Source organism: Triticum urartu, chromosome 2A (assembly GCF_056163025.1).
Source record: "Triticum urartu cultivar PI428250 chromosome 2A, HENAU_Tu73, whole genome shotgun sequence".
Taxonomy (NCBI): domain Eukaryota; kingdom Viridiplantae; phylum Streptophyta; class Magnoliopsida; order Poales; family Poaceae; genus Triticum; species Triticum urartu.
In genome coordinates, this window is record NC_141874.1 from 7,724,497 (window position 1) to 7,735,486 (window position 10,990).

The 10,990-nt window shown below is 48.3% G+C and overlaps 1 pseudogene; it reads right to left on the reverse strand.

The window, feature by feature from the left end:
- Positions 1-9,653: 9,653 nt before the first annotated feature.
- On the reverse strand, positions 9,654-10,488 carry LOC125534702 (dehydration-responsive element-binding protein 1C-like; annotated as a pseudogene).
- Between the last annotated feature and the right edge of the window lie 502 nt (positions 10,489-10,990).

Consider the following 10,990-nt stretch of genomic DNA (forward strand, 5'->3'; position numbering starts at 1 on the left):
CCAGCACTACTGTTCAGGACACTTGACTGGCCGGCATGTGTTTCACTTCGTTCCTATGTCTGTCCCTTCGGGGAAATGTCACGCGGTGACTTCCGGAGTCCTGCCTAGCCTGCTATAGCCCGGGTCCCCCGGAGTCCTGCTAGCCCAGTGCTACAGCCCGGAATCACTCGCTGATGACCGACATGCTCGATGTGATTCATGTATGCCTGTCTCCGTAGGTCTGTGCCGCTTTGGGTTCATGACTAGCCATGTCGGCCCGGGTTCTCTGTCATATGGATGCTAGCGACACTATCATATACGTGAGCCAAAAGGCGCAAACGGTCCCGGGCCATGGTAAGGCGACACCCGTGGGATACCGTGCGTGAGACCGCAAAGTGATATGAGGTGTTACCGACTAGATCGATGTGACTTGGAATCGGGGTCCTGACAATTTTGGTATCCGCCCCCGTCGGCCCTCGGCCTGTCTATGATTCGGATGTGGTATATATATTATCTTTATAACTATTGGTTCATTTATTGTTTATGAAAATTATGCCGACTAACGTGACATAGATTTTACTTATGTAGGATGTATGTGAATCGGAAATTCCAACCGACCCTATTGTCGAGAGGTTAAATTTAGTTGAAGAAGAAAACAATTTGTTGAAGGAAAAAATAAAAAAAATTGAGGAGGAGAAGATGATATTGGAGTTGCATGTTGCGGATGTCGTCGATGATCACAAGATCAAGATGGATGCAATGCGCTTGAAGATTAGAAAGATTAGAAAATATGCCATTCATATCGAGGCTTGGTATCATTATGCCGTTGGATCAATTGTTGCCTTGTTTGCGATTATGATCGCATTTGTTTTCGCATTGAAATGTTTTACATAGTTTCAATGTATGGTTTAATTAACTAGATGCTCTGGAGAGCTATATGTTGTTAGATGAGAACTATGTATGTACTTTGGTTTTAATGTGATGATGAACTTCTATTAATTTGGACACTTAATTATATATAATGCACGCAAATGAACCGGCAATGGATGTACGGTGACAGACACACCTTCGAGTACATTAAGTGCGTGCATGAGTTTCTCGATGCGGCTGAGGCAAACAAGCAGAATAGTTTTATGTGTTGTCCATGCACTGAATGTGGGAATACGAGGTCTTACTCTAACCGGAAAATCCTTCACTCCCACCTGCTTTACAAGGGTTTCATGCCACACTATAATGTTTGGACGAGGCACGGAGAAATAGGGGTTATGATGGAAGACGGCGAAGAAGAAGAGTATGATGATAACTATGTGCCCCTGAATACGGTGATGCTGTAATGGGGGGAGCTGATGAAGATCAAGAGGAACCAGACGATGTGCCCAATGATGCTGCAATGGGTGAAGCTGCTGAAGATCAAGAGGAACCAGACGATGTGCCCGATGATGATGATCTCCGCCGGGTCATTGTTGATGCGAGGACGCAATGCGAAAGTCAAAAGGAGAAGCTGAAGTTCGATCGCATGTTAGAGGATCACAAAAAAGGGTTGTACCCCAATTGCGAAGATGGCAACACAAAGCTCGGTACCGTACTGGAATTGCTGCAGTGGAAGGCAGAGAATGCTGTGGCTGACAAAGAATTTGAGAAGCTACTGAAAATATTGAAGAAGAAGCTTCCAAAAGATAACGAATTGCCCGGCAGTACATACGCAGCAAAGAAGGTTGTATGCCCTCTAGGATTGGAGGTGGAGAAGATACATGCATGCCCTAATGACTGCATCCTCTACCGCGGTGCATAAAAGGATTTGAACGCATGCCCGGTATGCGGTGCATTGCGGTATAAGATCAGACGAGATGACCCTGGTGATGTTGACGGCGAGCCCCCCAGGAAGAGGGTTCCTGCGAAGGTGATGTGGTATGCTCCTATAATACCACGGTTGAAACGTCTGTTCAGAAACGAAGAGCATGCCAAGTTGATGCGATGGCACAGTGAGGACCGTAAGAAAGACGGGAAGTTGAGAGCACCCGCTGACGGGTCGCAGTGGAGAAAAATCGAGAGAAAGTACTGGGATGAGTTTGCAAAGGACCCAAGGAATGTATGGTTTGCTTTAAGCGCGGATGGCATTAATCCTTTCGGGGAGCAGAGCAGCAACCACAGCACCTGGCCCGTGACTCTATGTATGTATAACCTTCCTCCTTGGATGTGCAGGAAGCGGAAGATCATTATGATGCCAGTTCTCATCCAAGGCCCTAAGCAACCCGGCAATGACATTGATGTGTACCTAAGGCCATTAGTTGAAGAACTTTTACAGCTGTGGAATGGAAACGGTGTACGTACGTGGGATGAGCACAGACAAGAGGAATTTAACCTAAAGGCGTTGCTGTTCGTGACCATCAACGATTGGTCCGCTCTCAGTAACCTTTCAGGACAGACAAACAAAGGATACCACGTATGCACGCACTGTTTAGATGACACTAAAAGTATATACCTGGACAAATGCAGGAAGAATGTGTACCTGGGCCATCGTCGATTTCTTCCGACCAACCATCAATGTCGAAAGAAAGGCAAGCATTTCAAAGGCGAGGCAGATCACCGGAAGAAGCCCACCATGCGTATCAGTGATCACGTACTTGCTATGGTCAATGATTTACACGTAATCTTTAGAAAGGGTCCCGGCGGACTAGCTGTTCCGAATGACGATGAGGGACACGCACCCATGTGGAAGAAGAAATCTATATTTTGGGACCTACCCTACTGGAAAGACCTAGAGGTCCGCTCTTTAATCGACGTGATGCACGTGACGAAGAACCTTTGCGTGAACCTGCTAGGCTTCTTGGGCGTGTATGGGAAGACAAAAGATACACCTGAGGCACGAGAGGACCTGCAACGTTTGCCCGAAAAAGACGACATGCCTCCGAAGCAGTATAAAGGTCCTGCCAGCTACGCTCTTACGAAAGAAGAGAAATAAATCTTCTTTGAACGCCTGCTCAGTATGAAGGTCACGACTGGCTTCTCGTTGAATATAAAGGGAATAATAAATATGCCAGAGAAAAAGTTTCAGAACCTAAAGTCTCATGACTGCCACGTGATTATGACGCAACTGCTTCCGGTTGCATTGAGGGGGCTTCTACCGGAAAACGTCCGATTAGCCATTGTGAAGCTATGTGCATTCCTCAATGCAATCTCTCAGAAGGTGATCGATCCAGAAATCGTACCAAGGCTAAGGAGTGATGTGGCGCAATGTCTTGTTAGTTTCGAGCTGGTATTCCCACCATTCTTCTTCAATATCATGACGCACGTCCTAGTTCATCTAGTCGACGAGATTGTCATCCCGGGGCCCGTATTTCTACACAATATGTTCCCCTTTGAGAGGTTCATGGGAGTCCTAAAGAAATATGTCCGTAACTGCGCTAGGCCAGAAGGAAGCATCTCCATGGGCCATCAAACAGAGGATGTCATCGGGTTTTGTGTTGACTTCATTCCTGGCCTTAAGAAGATAGGTCTCCCTAAATCGCGCTATGAGGGGAGACTGACTGGAAAAGGCACTCTTGGAAGTGACTCAATAATATGCAGGGACGGATATTCTTGGTCTCAAGCACACTACACAGTTCTACAGAACTCTACCTTGGTGACCCCGTATGTCGATGAACACAAGAACAGTCTGTGCTCCAAACACCCGGAGCAGTGCGACGACTGGATTACATGTGAACACATCAGGACTTTCAGCAGTTGGTTGGAAACACGGCTCAAAGGTGACAACACTGTTTGTGATGAGCTGTACTTGTTGTCCAGGGGACCATCTTTGACTGTATTGACTTACAAAGGATTCGAGATAAATGGGAATACATTTTACACGATCGCCCAAGATCAAAAGAGCACCAACCAAAACAGCGGTGTCCGCTTTGATGCAGCAACCGAGAGCGGAAAGGACACATATTATGGTTACATAGTGGACATATGGGAACTTGACTACGGACATGATTTTAAGGTCCCTTTGTTTAAGTGTAAATGGGTCAATCTGTCAGGAGGCGGGGTACAGGTAGACCCACAGTACGGAATGACAACTGTGGATCTGAAAAATCTTGGGTACATTGACGAACCGTTCGTCCTAGCCAATGATGTGGCACAGGTTATCTATGTGAAGGACATGTCTACCAAATCGAGAAAAAGAAAAGATAAGGAAGCGAATACATCATACGATGAGCCAAAGCGCCACACCGCTCGGGTTTCCTCTACCACTCGGCGACCCTCGACGACCCTCGTTCCCGATAAAAAGAAAGAGGAAGAAGAAGAAAAAAAGAGGAGAAGAAAGAATAGAGGAGAAGAACTCCTCTATTTTTTCTTCTCCTCTTTTTTTTCTTCTTCCTCTTCTTTTTTTATCCTTGAAGCGTTGTCGAGGCCACAACAAACCCTAGAGAAGCAGCGTCGAGGCCACTAATTAATATTAGTTCTACGTTTGCCACTAATATATCCATCTTTCATGTTTGAATAATAATTGCCATGTTGTAAATATTTGTAGAAACTATGGACACCGCCCGAGACGAAGTACAAGAAGAGTTGTTGGGGGACATAATCGCACGAGGAAGTGATGCCGTCTGCTCGTTGTTTCTCAACGACACCGATGGTCTGGAAGCAGCTGCCTATGATTATGATGGCTCTGGTGACCTAATGCCGGTGCAAGAAGGAGACCGTGAGGACGGCTCCGGTGACCCAATGTCGGTGCAAGAAGGAGACCGTGATGACGTCTTCGGTGACCGAACCGAGTCCGGCCAGGTATATATATTAGTTAAGCTTGTGCTGACTAGCTAATTGATGCATTCATTGTTTTGGTATGTACACATATTAATTAAGTCTTTGTTCTTTTTTCTAGCCCTCCGGATCGAGCACAACTTCGGTAAAGAGACGAGGCCCGAAGAGAAAGTTGAGCTCGGATGAAAGGTTTGAGATCATAGCAATCGCGCCCGACGGCCAACAGATTGAACCCCTCCGGACAAAGAGCGCATTTGTTGCTCAGTGCGGGGTTCTGGTTAGGGACAAGATCCCGATCAGCATCCAGCAATGGTTAAAGCCGGCTACAGAAGACCCTGAGGTGTCTTATGTTAATGATATGCAGAAAAATGATCTTTGGACTGAGCTGAAGTCAAATTTCACCCTACCGGCAGAGGATGATCCGGAGAAGCCAATTAAAGAGAAATTAATCAAGTCTTTTGCTCTTAAGAGGATGGCAGAACTATTCAGGAGGTGGAAGAAAGAGCTGAATAAGTTTGTCGAGAACAAAGAGACACCAGAATTCAAGGGCAGATATGAGAAGATCAGAGATCACTGGCCCGCATTTGTGGCCCACAAGACATCGAAAAAGAGTAAGAAGATGTCGGCGACAAACAAGCAAAATGCTGCGAAGAAGAAGCATCACCATCGCACGGGGTCAGGTGGCTACCTCATAGCCCGGCCTAAGTGGGCCAAGACTGAGAATGATCTGGTTGATAAAGGGATCGAACCAGAGATAATTAACTGGCCAGACCGTTGCCGGACTTGGTTCTTCGGGGCTGGCAGAAACTTGGACCCTGTATCAGGGAAGTGCATTTGGACGAACGAGCAAATGGAAATACAACTCAAGAGGCTTAAGCACTATATCGAAGCAGCGCAGCAAGGGACGTTCGTTCCAGACAGAGAGAACGACGAGCTCACAATGGCCCTCGGGAATCCTGAGCACCCTGGACGGACACGAGGCACGCCAGGCTCCATTCCGTGGAAGGCTGGGTTTCCGGACGTAGGCGGTTACAAATGCCACGAGAGGAGGAAGAAAGTGGAGCAGACCCAACTGCAGGCGCTGCACGCTAGGGTACAAACGATAGAGGAACGAGAAGCAAATCGCAGCAAACGAACTGCCGAAGCTTCCCCCGAAGCTACCCCGCCATCTCAGCGGAGAAGCAGCGTGGCTTCCACCGAGCTGCTTCAGCCGGAGCATGTCTTGACGGCTCCTGCCAGCTATCCCGTGGATGCTATCACGGAGTCTCAAAATTGCCACCTTATGACACAATGGATTAATATGAAGGTCAAGACGGCTGTTGGCTCTGTTTTTCCTACTAAACCCGGCGCAACTTTTCACTGTCGGCCGATTCCAGAAGGATATGCTAGGGTGATGGTGGATGAAATAACGGAGGGATTTGAGGACCTCCAGCTTGACCACCCTACCGGTGAAGGGGAGAGTCGGCTGGGTTCTGCTCTGAAGACTCCATGCCTATGGCGCAAGGAGCTCATCAACCTTCCGAACTGGACGCCTCCGCCTCCTCCTCTTCCGCCTCCTCCACCGCCTCCTCCTCCGGTGAGTGACGATCAGGGCACTTGGCCGGCTCCTTCTCCGGCGCGTGGCGGCACTCCGCCTCCTTCTCCGCCTGCGCCGGCGCGCCCGAGCAGCCAGCCTCCTTCTTCTCCGCCTCGTCAGCAAGGGCGGAAGAGACCCGCCGCCGCTCCGGCTGCTCCGGCGCATCGTAGTCCTTCTCCTCCGCCTCATAAGCAAGTAAAGAAGACAGCCGCTCCGTCTGCTCTGCCGGTGTCTAGCAGTACAGCCAGAGGCGGGAGGACATACAGATTCGGTCCTTCTCTGAAGACTCCAGAGAAGTTACCATACGAGAGGACCCCGGAGGAGAACGCCGAGATCGCGCGAGAAGAAGTGAGGAACTTGTTTGAAGGGGTGAAAGCAAAGAAACATCCACCTCCGGAGGAGAAGGTAGATCCGGTGAAAGCGAAGCGCACTCTGGCTGCCTGACAAAACCACCCAAGTCTCCGCCGAAAGGCAACTATGATCGCATTATTGGAAAGGAATTTGCCGAAGCGGAGTGGTCGGGAAGTACTGTCAGTGATCAAAGGCTGAAAGAACGACGAGCTGGGAAACAAATTGCCCATCTCGGCGAACAAGCGAAGCAATCGTGCCCCCCCGCTCAAGGTGCCTAGCGACATCGTCGCTAATGATCCGAGAATGGTGCCCGGTTATAGCAATCTTGGAGATTACCTGCCCGACGATGTACATTATGATTTCATGGAGGTGCAGATACAAAGATACGAGTACGGGAAGCCTCTCGTCAAAGATGAAAGATCTCTATCAACGATGATGCGAAGATTGCATGATTGGTACTTGAAAATCTGCAGAGAGTCTGGGGGGAGGAGTACTTTGTATGTGAGAGTTAAAAAGGAGCATGACCTCGTTGGAATTGAACTGTTGCCTGTTCCATTTGAGGAGTTCTTTCAGTTTTTCAATCAATTGGCCCTCGATAAAGCAACGATCACCTGCTACTGTCTGTAAGTAGTACTACTTCTGTCATTAAGTCTCTCTATATAGCTCAGCTCTTTCATTGCATGTGTTTACAATTATCCTCACTATATTATGCAGATTGAAGATCGCCGAATTGAAGAAAAGACAAATCGGTGATATTGGGTTCATTAACACAAATCTTATAGATGCAACTGAGGTTAAATTTCATGCCGCAGATACCGAGGCCAACTTGCTACGATCGTTGGTAATAAATGAAAACAAAGATATAATACTCTTTCCTTACAACTTCAAGTGAGTGTTACTGTCTTGTGCATATTCGGTTTTCCTTATATATTAGTCAAGGTTATAGTAATGTAATTGATGAGTTATGCATGCGTGTGCAGTTTTCACTATATTCTCCTAGAGATTAAGCTTGAGCAGGGACTAGTAACCGTCTTAGACTCAAGACGAAAAGATCCCCAGGACTATGCGGACATGACTCAAATGCTCGAGAAGTAAGTTAAATCGATCATTATCCACCATATCAGCAACTTTGTTCATTTCCTGATATATCAAGTAATTGTTTTCTTTGTCTGGCAGGGTTTGGAAAAAATTTACCAAAAAAGCTCCGAGACTCCCGAAGAAGCTGCAATTTAGACACCCGAAAATAAGTACTATAGTAGCATGTTCCGCGCATCTCCTAGTGATTCAAGCGCTAGTTTCATCAATACCATTTAGCATTCTTGCTTATCAGTTTGATTGACCTCTATTTCTTATAAAGTGGTTGTGGCAGGAATAAGGGAATGATTTCTGTGGATACTACATTTGCGAGTCCATCCGCCACATGACCTGTGAGCGGGGCTACTCTGACGAACAATATGAAGTGCATAAATAACAACATTCACAATTTTATTTTATTACCATCGTTTGTGTTGAGTTTCATTCATTCATATATATATGTATTGACCCCCTTCTTCAAATTAGATGTTTCGGAAGCGGGATGAACTCCTAGCACCAGCTCGCATGCGAGCAATTCAAGAGGAATTGGCGGCATTCTTTCTTAACCACGTGATCGCTGAAGACGGAGAATACTATGTGGACCATGCGTCTGTATGTTAGGAGATTATATTTGTAAGAGATAATTATTGTATATATATGTAGCCGGTAGTGTCGGATAGATATACGAGAACTTGTTGTTCGACCAATCTCTCGGAGAAGGAGATGTGGTCGATATCACTTCTCTCTGTATGCATATATGTTCATGACGATCTTCTGTTTCCTTCGTTTGCTTACTAGCTAGGTAGCGTGTCTAGTCCTCTCTATACGTATGTATAGTACATAGCGTCGACCAAGCACGGACATAAGAGAGGACACTTCTCTCTATTAATTATAGCTAGCTAGCACAATATATGAAACACCTAAATTAACCCGCCAAAACCCGCAACCCCCCCCCCCCTCTTTAAGAAAAAACAAAAACTCCAGCCACAGAAATGCTGACGCGTGGATGCCAACCGGGACCAAAGGCCCTCCTGCCTGGGCTCCGCGCACGGGTCACGTGGAGGCCCATCTACCTCGGTTCTGGATTGAACCGGAACTAAAAGGACAGGGCATTAGTACCGACTCTTTAGTCCCGGTTCAGGAACCGGGACAAAAGGCCCTTACGAATCGGGACAATAGACCCTTTTTCTACTAGTGTGTTGGGCCGTCCATCCAAACGCGTCGATTATGGCCGGTGCAAAAGTATAATTGTAAATTAGTCAACACATGCACCTTGACCTTGTACGGTTTCCTCATCACCTGCATGAAGAAAATTAGTATTACTATTAATCTCCACCCAAGTAAGCATCGTGACCTCAACCCTATTTGAAGGGAAATGGAGCGAGTACACACAACCATGTGTGACTGCTGTATGAGAGCATGTGCATGCACCGGCACTTGGACGCGGTCAAGCATTGCACCACACGCGTCACCTCAGCTGTCAACCTTTGCATGTCATCCATGCATGCTTTCACAAAGAACAAAGAGAGCATCAACTTCACGCGGGCCTTGGATCAGTCCGTTTGTTTCGATGATCAAGGCAATTCCGATAGTACTTCCTCCGATTTTTTTAGCCTGCATATAAATTTTGCTTGAAGTTAAAATATCTCTACTTTGACCAAATCTCGTACAAAAAGTATCATCATTCATAATGCCAAACCAATAACTTTAGGTTCATTACGAAATGTAGTTTTACAGGGTAAATGCATGTTTGATATTGCAGGTGCTGATATTTTTTAATACAGTATATATTTGGTCAAAGCTTGCATGATTTGACTTGACGCAAATCTAATACGCGGAGTAAAAATGACCGTTGAGAGTACGCACGGAATAATGAATCTTCTATTTTTCAAACTATTGATTTGAATATACAAAGCCCTTATTCCCCAACATGTTAGTACATAATTTCCAGGCAATTTGAAATTGATCAGATCGTCCAAAAAAAAGGCGGTCCATTTGTGCATGCTCTTACTCCTAGTACGTGCATGCATAGATTATTTCTTCCCTACCAACTCTGTTTCGTTTTCTCGTGTCTTCTTCTCCATCGTACGCTAGCTCGCGTACTCGTTGCACAGCAGCACCCAAGGCAAGCGAATCGATCGAGCGAACTCAATCAGTGGCTCCAGAGCGTCATGTCTCCGGCGCCGTCGTCGTCATCCCCGTTTGTATTCCAGTCGCCGCCGGCACCCATCCCATCGTAGTAGTAGGAATGCTGGTCCATATCAAGGTACTGCAAGCCGTAGTCGTCGTCGTACGGCGCCCCGCGGCCTCCTGTATCGTCATCATCGCCGGTGCGGACGCGGACGCGGGCGCCTGGGCCGCGGGGGCGGGGCACGCGGACTCGGCGAGCGCGATGGCGGCGGTGCGGATGTCCTCGGGCGTGCGGAGCGTGGCCGGGTCGACGGCGAACAGGGACGCGGAGTCGGCGAAGTTGAGGCAGGCACCGCGGCCGCGCAGGGCGAGGGCGGCGACGTCGTGCGCGCGCGCGGCGGCCTCCGGGGTGGCGAAGGTGCCGAGCCAGATGCGTGACTTCTTGTTGGGCTCGCGCACCTCGCTCACCCACCGCCCCGCGCGACGCCGCACGCCGCGGTACACCGGGTGCCGCGTCTCGCTGAACTTGGTCCGCCCCGCCGGCCGCTTCGGCGGCGCCGTCGTCACCGACGCGTATCCCTTGCCGGGCTGGTCCATCTATTCTATCTTCAGCTTGCAATGTACCGTGGTGTGAGTTCAGTGGTGGTCTGCTGGGAGTGAGGAGACCGAGATGCGTGTATATATAGGATTGCGCCATTGCGGGTGTGGTGGACTTGCGTTGAGCACGAGGGGAGCAGAGTGAGATGTGGAAGCCGTGTTGGCGTCAGCATGGCTTGATGCTTGGATCCTACATTCTTAATGTTTAGATTTGTCCTGGCCACCGAAGAGGAGCACGGCGATGCAGACGGTGTTCCTGTGTCAGCACTCGTCGAGCACCTTGGCGGTCATCTAGTGCCCATCGGTGATGTTGGTACCGCTAAGCGTCATACCACACTTCGTGTCGCTCATGGATAGGGTTTTTCGGCGTCAGAGATGCACACGAGTCCGGTCACGTGCCACACGTCTGAGGTGAAGGGCATGATGAAGAGGCACTGGTCGGGATCGAGGTTGTGGGTGACGGACTACACTGCTTGCTTCAACATTGCCGACTTGTGCTTGTTCAGGCTTCCTATCACGTCGAGCACCTTCATGACCTTC